Source organism: Rattus rattus, chromosome 7 (assembly GCF_011064425.1).
Source record: "Rattus rattus isolate New Zealand chromosome 7, Rrattus_CSIRO_v1, whole genome shotgun sequence".
Classification (NCBI taxonomy): Eukaryota; Metazoa; Chordata; class Mammalia; order Rodentia; family Muridae; genus Rattus; species Rattus rattus.
The window spans coordinates 127,876,736-127,894,296 of record NC_046160.1 but is presented as its reverse complement, the minus strand read 5'-3'; the positions used below and the strand labels follow the sequence as shown (position 1 = coordinate 127,894,296).

The 17,561-nt window shown below is 44.8% G+C and overlaps 1 pseudogene; it reads right to left on the bottom strand.

Moving 5' to 3' along the window:
- Positions 1 to 15,459: 15,459 nt before the first annotated feature.
- On the bottom strand, positions 15,460 to 16,436 carry LOC116906273 (annotated as a pseudogene).
- Positions 16,437 to 17,561: the final 1,125 nt, after the last annotated feature.

Below are 17,561 nucleotides of genomic sequence, written 5' to 3'. Positions count from 1 at the left end.
TCTCCACTAAAATTCCTCCTTCCCAGATACCCCAGCTTGTGCCCATTGACGTCAACACTTGCCAGCCCAGCATGCCTTTAAAGTAATAGTAAGGATGTCTACTCTCCATTCTGTGTGAGGTCTGCTCCTCGAATCCTTAACTTGTTGTCTTTTATTATCTAGGGAACTGGCTCGCTGTTATTTCTCTCCTCACATGGCCTCCCCATTTTTCCTTTCCTGCTCCCTTTTCCATCAGTGTCTGGCCTTCCCATACCTCTGCGCTGTTTGCTTCTCCTTCCCCCGGTTCCCTGTGGTCCAAGCTCCATAGCTTTTATTGATCGATTTAGAAGCTCACTGACTGTTCTTCTAATTCCATTACAATTAATGAACCCATATTGATGCAGTGTCGTTAGCCAAGGCCTACAGTTCACTCAGGCTTCATTAGCTTCCCTTCCCCTTCATTAGCTTCATCTTCCTGTCCAGGAATCTACTCTTCCCAGCCTGTGTCTCTCTCAGCCTTCCCTTGTTTGTGATCACTACGGCACTCCTGAGGGTGTGGTCAAGTATTCTGGGGAATGTCCCTAAGCTGGGAAGGAAGCCCACAGAGTTCCTGTGTGCCCCGATCATCCTCACCATGATGATCCTCACTATCTCTCAACATGAATGGCTGCTGCTGGTGTTTACAGGACGCCACCCTCACAAAGCAGTTCCTTTATCCACTTTCCCACTGAGGTCGCCATCACATACACTCAAACGGATGGGGTGGGAATCTGCTCTATCTTTATGACTGTGTAAACTCACATACATGGTTTGACATTCTCTTGTAAGGGAGATTATCATCTATCTTCTATCATCTATCTATCTATCTATCTATCTATCTATCTATCTATCTATCTATCTATCTATCATCTATCTATCTATCTATCTATCATCTGTCTATCTATCTATCATCTGTCTATCTATCTATCTATCTATCTATCTATCTATCTATCTATCTATCGTCTGTCTCTCTATCTATCATCTGTCTATCTCTTATTTATATCATTATGGATTCATAGATATTTACTTTATAGTCTGGACTACAATTCAATTATAGTCATTTTAGTCCTAAAAGATCTCATATTTATTATTTTAAAATCATCACAGTATATTTTATAGTTTCATGGTGGGTCCTTGGTGGCCCCTGCCGTCGGTCTGTGTGACATTTTGGTATATCCTGATCATCTCTTCTCCTGAGTGCTTATTCAATTTCTGCCAGGCTCATCTTGAGAATTTCCTGCCTGAACTCTAGAAGCGTTTCCCCAGGGTGTGTTGGCTGTTCTCTATGGAGGATGACGTTAGGAACCAGGATCTGGATGTGAAGTTGAGTGTTGCTCCTGAGCCCTCTCAGCTGGCGGGGAGGAGACATGAAAGTGCACAGGAACCTGAAGATGTGCACACGTCTACACACATTCCTGTCCGTAGCCATCTGCACCGACACCAGGCATGAGTAGCTGCAGGTGTCATCGACTTCATTGCTTATCCATAAATTCTTCTCTCCATTGTGAGAGCCTGGATTCTACCATCAAGCATCCATTTCTAATCCTACTGTACATGGATAGGAACAGCCAGCTCATTCACCAATACCATTATATGTCAATGAGAAGTGACCAATGCCGGTGTGTGTTTCCTCCTGCTTCCCACCCACCTTCTCTGTACTGTGTTCTTGTGTGAGAATGAAATCTCTTACTGCAGTAGCCATGCCTGCTCAGAACTCTTTGACCTCCTAAATGTTTTTTTTTAAATTTGTATATGTTAAACTTTTTAAAAAATATATTTCGTCTTTATTTAGGCACATGCGTCTGTCTGTGTGTATCTGTCTGTGTGACTGTATGTGCATGTGGGAGCGCAGTGCTTGCACAAGCCAGAAGTTGGCTTGGGATCTTTGGAGCTGGAGTTTCTGAGCTGCCTTATGTGGGTGCTGGTAACAGAACTTGGGTCCCCTGCAAGAGCAGAATGCGTTCCCAGTCACTGGGCCACCTCTCCAGCTTAGAAGTTTTGAACTTCAATCAAGTCTAATTTGCCAATGAATCCTGTCTTTCATGAACCCAGTCTAAGATGTTGTGTTCAAAAAGTCATCAAATCCAGGGCCCTCTGGGATTTCTGTTGTTTCCTTCTAGAAGTTTGGTAGTTTTAGAGTTGGCTTACAATCCATTTTTGAATTAGTTCTTGTGGAAGATGTAATCTGTTCTTAGCTGATTCCCCTCCTCCTCCCCTTTCTCCTCCCCTCCTCCTCCTCTTCATTTTTCTTCCTCTTCCAACTTCTCTTTTGGCTTCTCTACACATCCCTCAAGGTTTAGTCCCGGAACCCTGGCTAGGGGTGATGAGGGGATAAGGAAAAACAGACACTAAAGAAATGACCTACACAGAAAAGCTGGGTTCAGGTGGGCTGTGAACACTGCTGGAGCGGCCCAAATTACCACAACCACTCAGAACCTCAGTGTGTTTCCTTTTTTTTTTTTTATTGTATTCTTTTTAAATTTACATTTCAAATGTTATTCCCTTTCCTGGTTTCCCATCCATAAGCCCCCTATCCCATCTCTCTTCCCTCTTCTATGATGGTGTTGCCCCTCCACAACCACCTCCTCCTTCCTGACTCCCTGCCCTAATATTCCCCTATACTGTGGGTTCCAGCCTTGGCAGGACCAAGGGCTTCTCCTCCCATTGGTGTCCAACAAGGCCATCCTCTGCTACATATGCAGCTGGAGCCATGGATCTGTCCATGTGTACTCTTTGGGTAGTGGTTTAGTCCCTGGGAGCTCTGGGTTGGTTGGCATTGTTGTTCTTATGGCGTTGCAAGCCCCTTCAGCTCCTTCAATCCTTTCTCTAAGTCCTCCAATGAAGACCCCTTTCTCAGTTCAATGGTTGGCTACTAGCATTTGCCTCTGTATTTGTCATGCTCTGGCTGTGCCTCTCAGCAGACAGCTATATCAGGCTCCTGTCACCATGCACTTCCTGGCTTCATCAATATTGTCTAGTTTTGGTGGTTGTATATATATAGTCTGGATCCCCAGGTGGGGCAGGCTCTGAATGGCCATTCCTTCAGTCTCTGCTCTAAATTTTGTCTCCATATCTGTACAGTGCAGTGGGGAGAGTTGGCGAGTCTCCATGGGAGGTCTCTGTAGGCGAGCAGTCTCTCGCTGCAAACGTTCAGGAAGAGGGAACAGCAGTTGCTAGCTTTTGCACACACTGGTCAACCCCTATAAGAGCTCATACTCAACCACAGGAAAACTTTGCCTTTCTAAGCCTGATTCATATATGGAAGGCATTGCCCATTTCCCATGGGTCCTTTGCTAATTTCCCATGAGTTCACGGCTTTGGTCTTTGACATGGCCTGGCACATTCACACGGGGCTTCTTCTGCTCCCACACTCCTCCTTTCTCCTCTTCCAACTCATCCTCTTCCCGCTCCTCCTTATCCTCACCCCTCCTCCTTTCTTCTTTGCATATGGGTCTGCATCATTTCTCCAGAACCTTCCGATGGAACTGCACCTGCTCCTCATGGGAGACCAGCTGACTGCATTTGTGAGGCTCTTCCTCTTCACGCTCGCCTCTGCCCTATTGATCTGTTAGCCTCTTCTCTTCCCACTGCAGACAGCCTTATAGTAAGTCTTAATACCATTCCTCTGACTGCTGTTTTTGTTTTTAAACGAGGGATGCGCTGGCTCTCATGGCCTTTTGTCTTTTCAATCAACTTTAGAATCAGTTTGTCGATACCTACAGAACAGCCCGCTGAGATGTTTTCTGTTCACAATTGTCTGGAACCTGTGGGTGGAAAGGAAAGGATTATTGAGCCTCTGTAAGCACAGAAGAGACCTCTGCTTATTCCAATATTGTTTAGTTTGATTTTTTATTAGAGATTTCTAGTTTTCTGTGTATAGATCCTAGTATATTCTGTCAGATTTGTACCTGAGTATCTCATTCTTGGTGCTAACCATAGACGCTATTGTACTTAAAATCTCAAGTTCCAGTAGTCTATTGTTGGCTCATAGGAAAGCCTCTAGCTTCTGTGTCTGAACGCGGCACCCTCGACCCTGCTGTGATTGCATGTAGCTCTTCAAGGTTTGTGTCTGCGCCCGTGTGTGGGTTTGTTGACAGGTAACTGCGTCAGCTCTGAGTGAAGATGTTTTTATCTCCTCCCTTAGAATCTATGCCCTTTGTGTTTCCCTTGCTTATTGTGGGAGCTGAAGTTTCCTGTGTGCTGTCGTTAGGGGTGTAGGTAGTGTCCTTGTCTTCACCTTGGTCTCACAGGGACTCAGCCAGTGCCACACTGCCAAGTTTGACATCAGCTGTGGGCTTTTGCAGGTGCTCTACGGTGAGTTGAGGAAGTTCCTTCTCTTTCTAGTTTGCTGAGAATTAAAACAAACAAACAAACAAACGAATGGATGTGGGTTTTTCTAAAAGTGCCTTTTCCATAGTTAATATGGTCTTACGGTTTTTGTCCATTATACTGCCTATTGTGTTAAATTTCATGAATGGATTTTCAAACGTTGATTCAGCCTCGTGTTCTTTAAGAAATACCACATTTGTTGTGTATGTTCTTGAGCGAGTGTGTGTTTGTGCACGTGCATAAGTGTGTGCATGCACGAGTTTGTGTGTGTATGGATGTGAGTGTGCACATGTGTGTGCGTGCACATGTGTGTGCCATTCATGTGCCACAGTGTGTGTGTACACGTGTGCCATTCATGTGCCATTGTGTGTGTGTGTGTGTGTGTGTGTGTGTGTGTGTGTGTGTGTGTGTGTGTAGATCATGAAACAACTCCCAGGAGTTGTTTTTCTTCTGTCACTCTGTGGGACTCAGGAATTGAACTCAGGGAATCAGGCTTGTAGGCACGCCTCTCTCTGTTAAACCATCTCTCTGATTGGTTTCTCTAGTGGCTGGGATTATGGTGCCAGACAGTTGAGGTTGTTTGGTTTTCCTGGTGTGAGTTATGGTAGATTATATCTCTCACAGAATTGGTACGTTTCATACAGGCCTTTAAAGAGAAGCATGAAATTGTGGGTAGATTCTTTTCTTGGTCTCTCACCTACCATGGCCTCAACAGTACTAAACTCTCATTTCTGGTCATTTATGCCCTCTCTCAGCTTTTCCTTTGCCAGCTGTGTGAGAATTTTCATCCGTGTTATTGATCTTTTCAAAGGACCAGCTTTTGCTGCTTATTTCCCTCCTGCAATGCTATTTTTGACTCCATTAATTTTTGCTCAACTTACGATGATTTCTCTGAGCTTACGATAGACCTGAGTTGCTCTTCATTTTCGGACTTACCTAAGAGATATGCTTAGATTGTGGATTTTAGGTTTCTCTTTTTTTTAATCTCGAGAGAAATTTGATTTATTTGGACTTGCTAGAATTGCCCTCGTGACGTGCAATATGTAGTTTGAAAGTACGGATACACTGCGGAATAGCTAAACAGAGCTGATCAACTTGCGCCTTACACATACGCGCCATTTATTTGTGGCGGGAACAGTTAGAACCTATTGTTACCTGTTTTCAAGAACACAAGACGCTGCCTTGAACCCAAGTGGCTACGTGGGCAGGTTTTCACAGGTACTGTGAGTTCAAAACTGTGGCGGCCATGACACGTCTGGAAATCAACTTCTTCCAGCTCTTATACTCAATCTTCCCTTTCTCCCATCATGCTCTCTGGGCTGTGGAGGGTGTGTGTGTGTGTGTGTGTGTGTGTGTGTGTGTGTGTGTGTGTGTGTGTGTGTATGTGTGTGTGTGTGTGTGACCCTGATGCCCGTCTTGGCTGAACACTTGTAATTTACTCTCAGCACGTTGGCCAGCTAAGAATACCTGTAATTGTAAAGACAGGAAACGCGTGGTGAATTTACATGTCATCCTTGCTCAGGGACCAGGCCGATCTTGGTAACATCACAGTCTTACTTTATGTGCCGCTGAGGTGAGCTCCCACTACAGTTTTGATTTGGGGTGCGCTGTGGCTGGGGATGCTGAACATTCTCTTCATGGATTGGCTGGCCGTAGAGGCGGGTTCTTGAGGAAGGTGCCTCTTTGCCCATTTAATGGTTGTATTGTTTGTTCTTTTGCTTTGGTAAGTTTTAGTTCTTTGAGTCGTCTGGATATTAACTCCACCTCATGAATAACTGGCAAAGGTTTTTCTCCCACTCCTTGAGCTGTCTCTTCATGGTGGTAATTGCTTCCTGTTTTAAATTTGATTCAATTCCATTTGTCAATTCTCGCTGTTATTTCCTGAACTACTGGAGTTCTTTTTAGAAAGCCCTTGTCTTAAAGCCTCTTTTTATCTCCTGAAGTCCCCAAGTTTGAAGTCTTACATTAAAGTCCTTGATGTATTTTGAATTGATTTTTATGCTGGGTGAGAGATAGAGATCTGGTTTTATACGTCTATGCGCGGGTCTCTGCTTTCCTCAGAACCGGGAGAAACTGTCTTTTCTCCAACATACGTTTGATTTCCTTGTTGAGCATCAGGTGTTGTCCCAGCAGGTTTATTTCTGGGTCCCCCATTGTATTTCATTGTCTATGTGTCTTTTTTTAAAAATTGTTTGAGAATTTCACATGTGCTTATAATGTGTTTTAATTTAATTTAATTTTATGTAATCCCCTCCCCGTTTCTAACCTTCCATTTCTTTTCCACCACTTTCCATCCCAATTTAACATTATCTCTTTTTTTAATAAAGCCTTCTGAATCCACGCCTGTAAGTGTGTCGGTGTAGAGTCCTCTGCTGAAGCATGGTATCTACTCAGGGACCACATTTTTGAAGAAAATGGACCCCCTCTCTCCAGCAGCTATCATCAGTTGCTAATGGCTACTCAGCTAGGAGTGGGACTTCACACCCACCCTACCCCATCCACGCTCAGATACAAACTATATGAGAAGGCAAAGTTTCGTACCTCTGTCCTTTGTGTGGCGTCTCCGGTCAAATGGGAACAAGTTAAATCTAATCATATATAAAACCCATTATAATGAGCCCTGTGGGGAGAGGCCGTGATGCAGATGTTCCATTTAGAGCTCATCACCCCACGCCCTCTCACTCTCGCGTGGACCACTTGTGGGTTTCCGCCTCAGTCTCCGTCCACTGCAAAAAGAAGTGCATTTGGTGGGAGTTGAGAAATGTATTATATTGGTATAATGTAATATATTGGTATATGTAATATATTGGTACTAATTATAATAGGGGGCAGCTGAATACTACATCCACTTGGCAGAATGATAGTAGCAGGTTCTCTCCTTGGGCCTCTGTCCTAGCCAGCCGTGGGTCCTGGGCCCACCTAACCGTACCAGGTATGTGGCGTGGTTATGTCTTGTAGAGCAGGCTTTAAATCCAACCGTAAAGTGCTTGACTACTCTGATAATACTTGTGCCATTGTTATGCCGATGGGTGTTCCTTCACAGGCCAGTCATTATTGTAAGGCCCAGGGCTCACACTGGGACCATAAATAACACCATCCAGTGCCAGGCATGCCAGTGGAAGGTTTGAGGCCTCCAGGCCTGTACCCACTGGCTTCCTCTACATCCTATGACTCAAGTGTTGTTTTCAGCAGCTGGGCCTTACTATCATGTCCTGGAGGGTAAGCAAGCATAAGGCCAACAGCCTGTGTCTTAGTTACTCTTTATGGCTGTGATAAACCCCAAGACCAAGGCAAATTATAAAAGAGCGTTTAATTTGGCTTATGGTTCCCAAGGGTTCGAGTCCATGATTTAGGTGTGAGGGTATGGTGTCAGGAACACCCAAGAGCTCACATCTCAAAGAGCAAGCAGGTGGCAGAGAGACACACTGGGACTGGCAGGAGGCTTTTGGAACCTCCAGCGGCCTAGGTGACACACCCCTTCTGACAGGGTCATACCTCTTAATCCTTCCCAAACAGTCACCAACCACCGCAGAAAGTTTCCCTAAAACATATACATAAAGCAAAAGAGTCTGGATGGAGTTACCCTATAAGGAGCGGGGCACTATCCCAACGAGACACCACACACTAGCAGATGATGGTGCTGAACTGAGACCCATGATTGGTCAGTTACGAAGAGTGTTCAGCCCTAAGTGGGACAGACATAATCACATCCTTCTCCACAGTGTGGGGGAAGGACAGGAAGGGATTTCTGTGAGGAAGGGACAGAAAGATAGGAAGGGCCAGAGGTGGGGAATGGCTACAGGGAAACATTGGGACTTTTTTTCCCAGACACAGCAAGGAGGTGGCACATGTGTACAGCTGAGGCAGCATGCACAAGACCTGTGCAAGCTCATGCCAGCCCAAATCTAAGCATGCAGGGGGATAGGTGGGTATGAAGTCCCACCCTTAGTCAAGGAGGTATTGGCGACAGGTAAGTGCTGGGAGGTGAGGAGTGAGTTTTCCTTAAGGATGTGGCCCCTGGTAGATTGGTGTGTTCAGTGGAAAGCCACACATCCAAGAGTACATCCTCCTCAAGTTGTGTGTGATGGTTCTCTTTCCTCCTCCTCTTTTCCTCTTCCTCCTCCTCTTTCCCTCTCCTGCCTCCCCTTTTCCTCTTATTCCCCCTCTCTTCCTCTCCTTCCCCCCCTCTCCCTCTTCTTCCTCCTTCTTCTCCTTCCCCTTCTTCCTTCTCCTCCTCCCCTTTTTCCTCTTCCTCTTCCTCCTTCTTCTCCTCCTCTTTTCCTCTTCCTCTTCCTCCTCATCCTCTTTTCCTCCTCCTCCTCTTCTTCTTCCTCCTTGATGATAACGGACTGAACTTCTAAGCCAGCCCCAATTACATGTCCTTACGAGAGTTGCCTTGGCAACCTTCTTGTGCCCAGGAAGAAGGTAATGGGGCATCCAGAAGACTCCCCTTTTTTCCTCACTTGGCCTTTCTCTAATGCTTTATGCATGCGCACGCGCGCGAACACACACACACACACACACACACACACACACACACACACACACACACACAGCCCCAAAGATGGCCGTGGCACTCTCTCACTGCTTTCACTAGTTGGCGAGAATTCCATGGGGTTTTCTCTGGTCTTGAGGATGTAACCAAGAGGATTCCAAGCCGTGTGCAAATTGTCCTCTCTAGAAAGGAAGTGTTGGCCCTGCAACATCAGAAGCACAGTCGGTCACTGCGTTTTTAGAAGTCCTGTCTACTCACATAAGAGAAATGGCGGACTCTAGGAACTGAGCGGGACTTTTCGTAACCTAAAGCGTGTTAAATTCTGGGAACCTGTATTTTGGTTTCCTTAATACTTTAACTGTGTAGGACTCCTCTTCATCCCCACCCCTACCCCCAGTTCCATTGTCCCTTTCAGTGAAAAGAGCTGGGTACTCTGGGAGCTGTTTCCTGCCCCTGCTGGATTGTATGGTGTCCTCACTTACCCATCTGTACAGGTAGCTCCAGTGGGCATTTTTTTTCGTGAGGCAATATAAATATAAAATAGTTATTTTTTTCAGAATTTAAAGGGTTTCATGAAATCTGTTGGCAACTGCTTTCCCTGTCCCCATCTAAATTCTTTGTGTTTTGGATTATTTTTGCCTTGTATCCAGAGGACTAAAGATCAGCCCCGACATTCTGATGCTCACCAAAATAGTGTTTCACAGTAGGTGGTAGTGGTCTTTGCTTTCTCTGTCAGTAAGTTGTTAATATCTGAATATACTCTAGAATGTACAGCGTTCGAATGCTGCTTTAGTTCATGTGGCTGTGCCTGGCTGATGGCAAACGTGTGTCAGGGCATCAGTGTCTAGTGTCGTTAATGCTCACCATCCTTCCCCTTCAGTGTTGAACCCCAAACCTTGCTCTCCTTTTAAGTTATGGAGTGAGGGGTTCATATCAGCAGCAATTGTCAACCGATCAATGGGATTTACTTAGTGGCGATTGGATTTGGCCTGATCACACCATTCTTGTAGAGATTGCCTATGGTTTCTACCATTCCCCCAGCAATTGCTGCTTACTTGATCCAGAGGGACCTGGAGACCCCTGGTTGGAGGTCACTGGATCATTCTGAGGTGGGGGTGAGGGCCCAGGGGTTGTCACCGATGTGGGCTGTCCTTGCCTCTTGTAGATCAAGCCTTAATGTCTGATATCCCAGGAAGCACAGACCCTGCACAAAGTGGATATCGGTGTGACTACTGTGAGGAGTGATAACAAGGATACTTTTACCAAAGAGAATGAGATACCCTATCATGGCTGCCTGCAACTGATCTGGGTGCACTCTTAGAAAACTGGACGTACCACAAAGCCAGGACAGTTTTGGAACTTGTATGCTCTCTAGCAACCCTGTGTGAATTTTTATACAAGCACTGTTTTGTTAATTATATAAAATATAAAAATAGAAAAACCATGAAAAAAAAAGAGTTGCCTTGGTCATGGTATCTGTTCACAGCAGTAAAACCCTAGCTAAGACAGTGTGTGTGTGTGTGTGTGTGTGTGTGTGTGTGTGTGTATGCATGTGTGTATGCATGCATGTGTGAACATATAAAAGTCAGAAGAAAAACCTGTGGGAGCCAGTTCTCTTTTTCCACTTTGTGGGTCCTAGGAACTGAACTTGGGTCATCAGGCTTGGCGGCAGACACTTTTATCTTCTGAGTCATCTGGCTATCCCTATCATAGATTTTGAGATAGGGTCTATTCTTGAACCTGAAGCTCACCAATTAGCTAGGCTGGCTGGTCTGTGATCCCCCAGCAATCTCCCTGTCTCTGCCTCTCCAACACTAGGATTATGGTTCTGTGACCCCACACCTGATGATTGCTGGGACCAAACTCAGGTGCTCAAGCTTGGCTTGCCAGCAATTCACCAACCATTTCCACCGCACTGAAAAAGCAGTTTTTATTCTGGCTGGCCACGTGCCCAGCCAACCCAAGGTTCCATTATAGGAGGAAAAAAAGAAAGGAAACCTATGTCAGAGACGGGACTGTTAGAAGGGTGTTGAGTGGCAGCATGGTCAGTTTGGGTCAGTGATCTGGGGAGAGGCTACTTTATAACCACGGCTAGCTCACCCTTCCACACACAACCTCTGGCACACTGGCTACTTGAGAGCCACATCGGAAGCCTGGTGCCTCCAATTGGAAACTGGCGCTTGTATCACTCTACATTCCGTCACTGTGATAATGACCCAGCGTAGAAACTCCCTGACATGTGGCGGGTTTACGTCCTGCTAAACCCAGTCACAGGCAGAACATACCGCAAGTGGGAGATGCCTGGGTTGCTTGGCCCTCCGAGTGCTCTGGTTAAGTTACAAGGGACTTTGGGGCAGATGGGCTTGTGGTTTGTCGCTGTCCCCCCATATCAGGAGAGAGCGTCACATCCACATCCCTAACCCGGGAAAATCCCCAAATTCAGTATCACAGGGCATCTTACGCCACTGCCTTCAGAACTTAGAGGCTGAGCAAGCACGTGGCCATGGTCAACCGTGGCGCGCAACGCTGTTTCTCCATCTGCCGCGGTCCGCAGGCTGTTTCCTGGGGCAGAGGCGTCACAATAGGAACGTCAATGGCGGGTTAGGGTTCCTGGTCTCTCTCCCTTGTGCCTCGGACTCCCCGGAGTCAATCCAGTGCCAAGGAGCGCCAGTTTCTGGAGCTTTGATTCTTCCCACTTCCAGGGATACTGACTGGAATCCCAGCACAACTTTTCCCTTTTCCCCTAACCTAGAAATGCAGGTGGTTGACAGGAGCTTGTCCCTGGGGATGTAGAGGAGAAAGGTTTATACTTGATGTGCCTCACTTGCGTCAAGCCGGGCAGTACAGGGGCTTAACAAATGCCTGTGACTCCGGAGACCTAGCTGCATGTCCTTCCCTCTCCACACCCTGGCTTGGGGTTCACATGCAAGTTACAAGGTTTGCCTTCTGAAACGCTCTCTCTTTAAGATAGGTTAAATCTTATAGACGACTGCTCGTTTTTTTTTTTTTTTTTTTGCTTTGGCTGCTAGAGAGCTCTGTGCTTAAACCAAAGCCTGGTTTTAAGAACTGTACTCATCACTCCCCCCCCCCTCCCCTGCTGTTGCTGTGTTGAGTCTTTCTTCTAGTTTCACTGTTTCTGACTTCATCGGTGAGTGGAAACAGTAACAAGGCCATGTTCATCTACTTTCAAGATGGGAGAAATTTCAGGCCCTTGTAGGTTCTTCAGATGATCCAAAGAAGGAGAGGCCTGGGTTTGGAGAAGCTGGTGGGTGGGTTCCAAGTTGATGGTGACAAAGCTGCCACCAGGCTGTACCTCCCTGTTGAGTCTCCACTGTATTCCTTTGCAATGCTTAGGAGTAGAACCAGAGACCTAACCTGGAAGTCTTGGGGACAGCAGATGCACGCTTCTGGACTCCCTTCACTGTGAGGGCTAGCCTTGGCTACCAAATGTCACAGAGGGCATAGGAGTCAGTCTTCCTCCACAGCCTTCTTGGCCACAGCTGTTCACCTTTGTTGGCAACATGATCAAATCTAGAATCAACTAACAGACGGACACGCCCCCTGGAAGATCTGTGAGGGCGTTTCCCAGGAGAATTACCTGGAGGGCTGAGGATTGACCCTCTCTCAGTGGATGCGGTACCCTCACTTGGCTGGTGAGTATGTGTGATGCTTAGCTTTAATTGCCCATTTGATGTAACTCAAAAATCAGCTAGGATGAGCATCTCAAGGAGGAATTGTCTGCATTGGGTTGGCCCATGGGAGATTATCTTAAGTTAATTGGTGCAGGAAGACCAAGTCCATTGTGGGCTGAGCTGTCTTCTGGGTAGAGGTCTTGATCTGTCGAGGAGTAGAAAGCTACAGCTGAGTGCAAGCAAGAGAACAGGCACGCATGTCTCCAAAATTGGTCTTTTTCAGATTTATTTATTTGATGTATATGAGCATTTTGCTTGCACGTGTGTGCGTATGTGTACTATGTGTGTGCCTGGTGCACAAAGTAGCCAGAAGAGGACAGCAGATCCCTGGAACTGCAGTTATGGATAGTGGCAAACCCCCACGTGGGTGCTAGGAATTGAACCTTGGTCCTCTGCAAGAGCAATAAATGCTCTAAACTGTTGAGCCATCTCTCCAGCACCCTTTTATTTTTATTTTATGTGTATGAGTGTTCTGCCCGCATGTATGTCTGTGTACCCTGTGCATGCAGTGACGGCGGAGGTCAGAAGAGGTTGTTTGATCCCCTGGAGCTGGAGTTACAGATGGTTGTGAGCCACCATGTGTATGCTGGGAGTTGAACCCAGATGCTGTGGAAGAACAGCTGGTGCTCTTAACCACTGAGCAATCTCTCCAGACCCCTGTGCACTCGTTTCTCTCTTGATGTGACAAGACGTGTGATGGACATGGTGTGACTAGCTGTTTGAAGTTCCTGCCTTGACTGCTCCATGGTGAAGGATGGTGACCTGGAACTACAAGTTGAAATGACCTCCCTTCATGTCTATGTTGTTTCCTGTCAGAGCATTCTGTAGGATATTAGACTAGAACCGAGTTTATCTCATTCTTCTTCATGATGCTGCTGTGAGAATTCAGCTTCTTCTGGGATGGACTGAAGACCAGAGTCTCCCAAGAATCTTCCAGGCTTTCAGCACTAGATTCTAATGCTAAGGCATCGTCTCTCTGGTGTGAATATGGCCATTGTTGGACTACCCCGACCTCATTACATAGTCCAAGCAAATAAACCACCTATTTAAAAATACTTACTTTAAAATTATGTGCATGTGTGTGCACGCACACGTGTCTGTCTGTCTGTCTGTCTGTCTGTCTACACATGTGAGTACAGGTGGCTAGAACCCAGAAGGGGTATCAAATCTCTTTGAGCTGGAGCTATGGGGGTTTGTAAAGTGCCTGACAGGAGGATAGGGAAGTGAACAATGGACCTCTGTAAGAGTAGTATGTGCTCTTAACTGCTGAATCATCCCTCAGCTTCATATTTATGATGTGTATGTGTATATATATATATATATGAATGAATCTGAGTCTCCCATATGCATGTACAATTAATATATAATACATAATACACAATGCATTATATAATATATAATATACTATACACTATATAATAAAATATACACTATAATATAAAATATATATGATATATATCTCATAATAGTATGAGCATGTGCATGTGTGTGCGCACGCGTGTGTCTGTTATATGATATATATCTCACATATAGTATGAGATATATATCATATAACATAATATATAACACAACACATAACATATAACAAATATATGATATATAATATAATGTATAATGTATAATATATAATTTATAAAATATGATATGTGATATATGATTTATGATTGATATGTGATATATGATATATGATATACAATATATGATATATGATATAATGTATAATGTATATGTAATTTATAAAATATGACATATGATTGATATATGATATATGATATATATGATACATGATGTACAATATACAATACATAATATATAATATATACTACATAATATAATGTATAATATATAATACATAATATAATACATGATATATAATATATAATACAAGATATATAATACATAATATAATACATAATATAGGATATATAATACATGATATATAATATATAATATATAATATATAACACAAGATATATAATATACAATATAATACATAATATAGAATATATAATACATAATATAACATAACATATAACACATAACATATAACATAACATATAACATATACCATAACATATAATATATAATATATAATACATAATGTATAATATAATATATAATTTATATATTCTGATAAGAGTCATCCTTATGAGGACCATGGTTGTAGTGAGGAGGCTGCCTTTCATCTGCATATTTGGTTGGAATGAACTTCACAAGTTGGGGGTCGTGACAATCCCCTTAGATCATGATTGTGACATCATGAGTGCTTAGGTGGCTAAGCTCCCCCTCCACCCCAAGACCCTTCCTAGGGTGGCCGTGTTAATCTCATTTCTGTGGGTGTAATCAAATACCCTGAGAGGAGGCAACATGGCAGGCAGGAGCGCGCTTATTTCATCCCACAATTCCAGGTTACTGTCTAATGCAGTTGGAAGTCAAGGTAGGACCTTAGCAGCTAGTCATAGACAGAGAACAGATTAAGGCACGTGTGCTCCTAGCTCACCCTCCCTACTCTTTCAAAATACTTATTATTTTTGGGTGCAGTGAACTTTATTGATGGTATTCAAGAGAGTAGGCTCCCTAGGCCCCTCCTGTCATTGTGAGGGTCTGGGATGGGAACTGTGAGGGAGATGCTGAGTGTTTGGGACTGACTCAGGACAGGGACTCTTCAGCAGCCGAGAGCCTTTCTTGTCCTTGCTGGGGTGGATGGTCCAGGACTTCTTCCTACTTGGAGGCTGTGTAGACCGTGAGGTCCACCACCCTGTTGCTGTAGCCATATTCATTGTCATACCAGGAAATGAGCTTTACAAAGTTGTCATTGAGAGCAATGCAGCCCCAGCATCAAAGGTGGAAGAGTGGGAGTCGCTATTAAAGTCACAGGAGACAGCCTGGTCCTCAGTGTAGCCCAGGAGGCCCTTTAGTGGGTCTTCAGACCTGCTTCATCACCTTCTTGATGTCCTCATACTTGGCATGCCCCCAGAGGCAGTTCAGATCCCTGACAGACACATAGCGGAAGGAATGCAGAAAGTCATTCCAGTGAGCTTTCCATTAAGCTCTGGGATGACCTTGTTTGTAGCCTTGGCAGTACCAGTGGATGCAGGGATGATGTTCTGGGCAACCCCATGGTCCTCATGCCAGAGATTTCCAGACGGGCCCCCCACTGAGTGGCAGTGATGGCATAGACCATGGTCATAAGTCCTTCCATAATGCCAAAGTTGTCATGGATGGCCTTGGCCAGGGGGGCTAAGCAGTTGGTGGTGCAGGAAGCATTGCTGACGGTCTTGAGTGAGTTGTTATTCTTCTCATGGTTCACACCCATCACAAACATGGGGACACTGGCAGGAGGTGTGGAGAGAATAACCCCTTTGGCTCCACCCTTTAAGTGAGCCCCAGCCTTCTCCATGGTGGTGAAGACGCCAGTAGACTCCATGACATACTCAGCACCAGTGTCACCCCATTTGATGTTAGTGGGATCTCTCTCCTGGAAGACGGTGATGGGCTTTCCATTGATGGCCAGCTTCCCATTCTCAGCCTTGACTGTGCCGTTGAACTTGCCATGGGGAGAGTCATACTGGAACACGTAGACTATGTAATTGACATCAGTGAAGGGTTCATTGATGGCAAAAATTTACACTTTGCCAGATGAACTGGCAGCTCTGGAAACCAGGGTCCAATACAGCCAAAGCCGTTCATTCCAACCTTCTTCATCCTATCTAAGGGACAAGGCTGGTGCTGCCTGAGAAGGTACAGCTGTCTTCAGAATAGGGATGAACAGAGAGCATTTTATTTTTAATTATGAGTATATTGTTCTAGTGTAGCTTCTATTTCCGTGATAAACACCATGAACAAAAGCAACTTCAGAAGGAAAGGGTTTATTTGACTCACATTTCCGCATCATAGTCCATCACGGAGGAAGTCAGGACAGGAACTCAAGCAGAACAGAAACCTGGAGGCAGGAGCTGAAGCAGAGGCCATGAAGGAACATTCCTTATTGGCTAACATTTTCCCTATATCCTGCTCAGCGTCTTGGTCACTGTTCCATTGTGAAGAGACACCATGACCAAAGCCACTCTTATGAGAGAAAGCATTTAATTGGGGCCGGCTTACAGTTTTAGAGGTTTAGTCCATTATCATCTTGGAAGGGAACATGGTGGCATCCAGGCAGATGCTAGAGCAGTAGCTGAGATCTGAAGGTAGAGAGAGATATGCTGGACCTGGTGTGAGCTTTTGAAATCTCAAAGCTCAACCCCAGAGACATTTTTCATCTAACAAGGTCATTCTCCTAATCCTTCTAATCCTTTCAAACAGTTCCACTCCCTGGTCACTAAGCATTCAAATACGTGGTCCTATGGGGGCCATCCTTATTCAAACCATCACACTCAGTTACCTTTTCCATGAGATCCAGGACCATCTGTGGCAACACATACACTGGTCTGGACATCAACCATCAATCAACAATCACAACAGTGCCCCATAGACATGCCCGTGGAGCAAACTGACAGACATAATTCCTCATAATTCCTTGAAGTAAGACCCAATGATTTTTTGAATTTCCTCTTTGTCTGATGTTAGTCTCCTTTTTTATTTCTGATTTTGTTTATTTGGTTACTCTCTGTCTTTTGATGAATTTGGCTAAGAGTTTGTCTATCTTGTTGATTTTCTCAAAAAACTAGCTCTTGGTTTGGTCGATTCTTTGTATTGTTTTCTTTGTTTTTAAGTGATTGCTTTCAACCCTTATTTTGATTATTTTTTGCCTTCTACTCCTCTTTGGTGTGCCTGCTTGCTGCTGCTGCTGCTGCTGCTGCTGCTGCTGCTGCTGCTGCTGCTGCTGCTGCTGCTGCTGCTGCTGCTCCTCCTCCTCCTCCTCTTCTGATAAACTTTTACATTTCCGGTATGAGAGCTTTCTAATTTATTTATGGAGGCATTTAGTACCATGAACTTTCCTCTCACTACTGCTTTCATTAAGTCCCAAAAATTTAGGTATATTGCGCCTTCATTTTCATTGAATTCTAGAAAGGCTTTAATTCTTT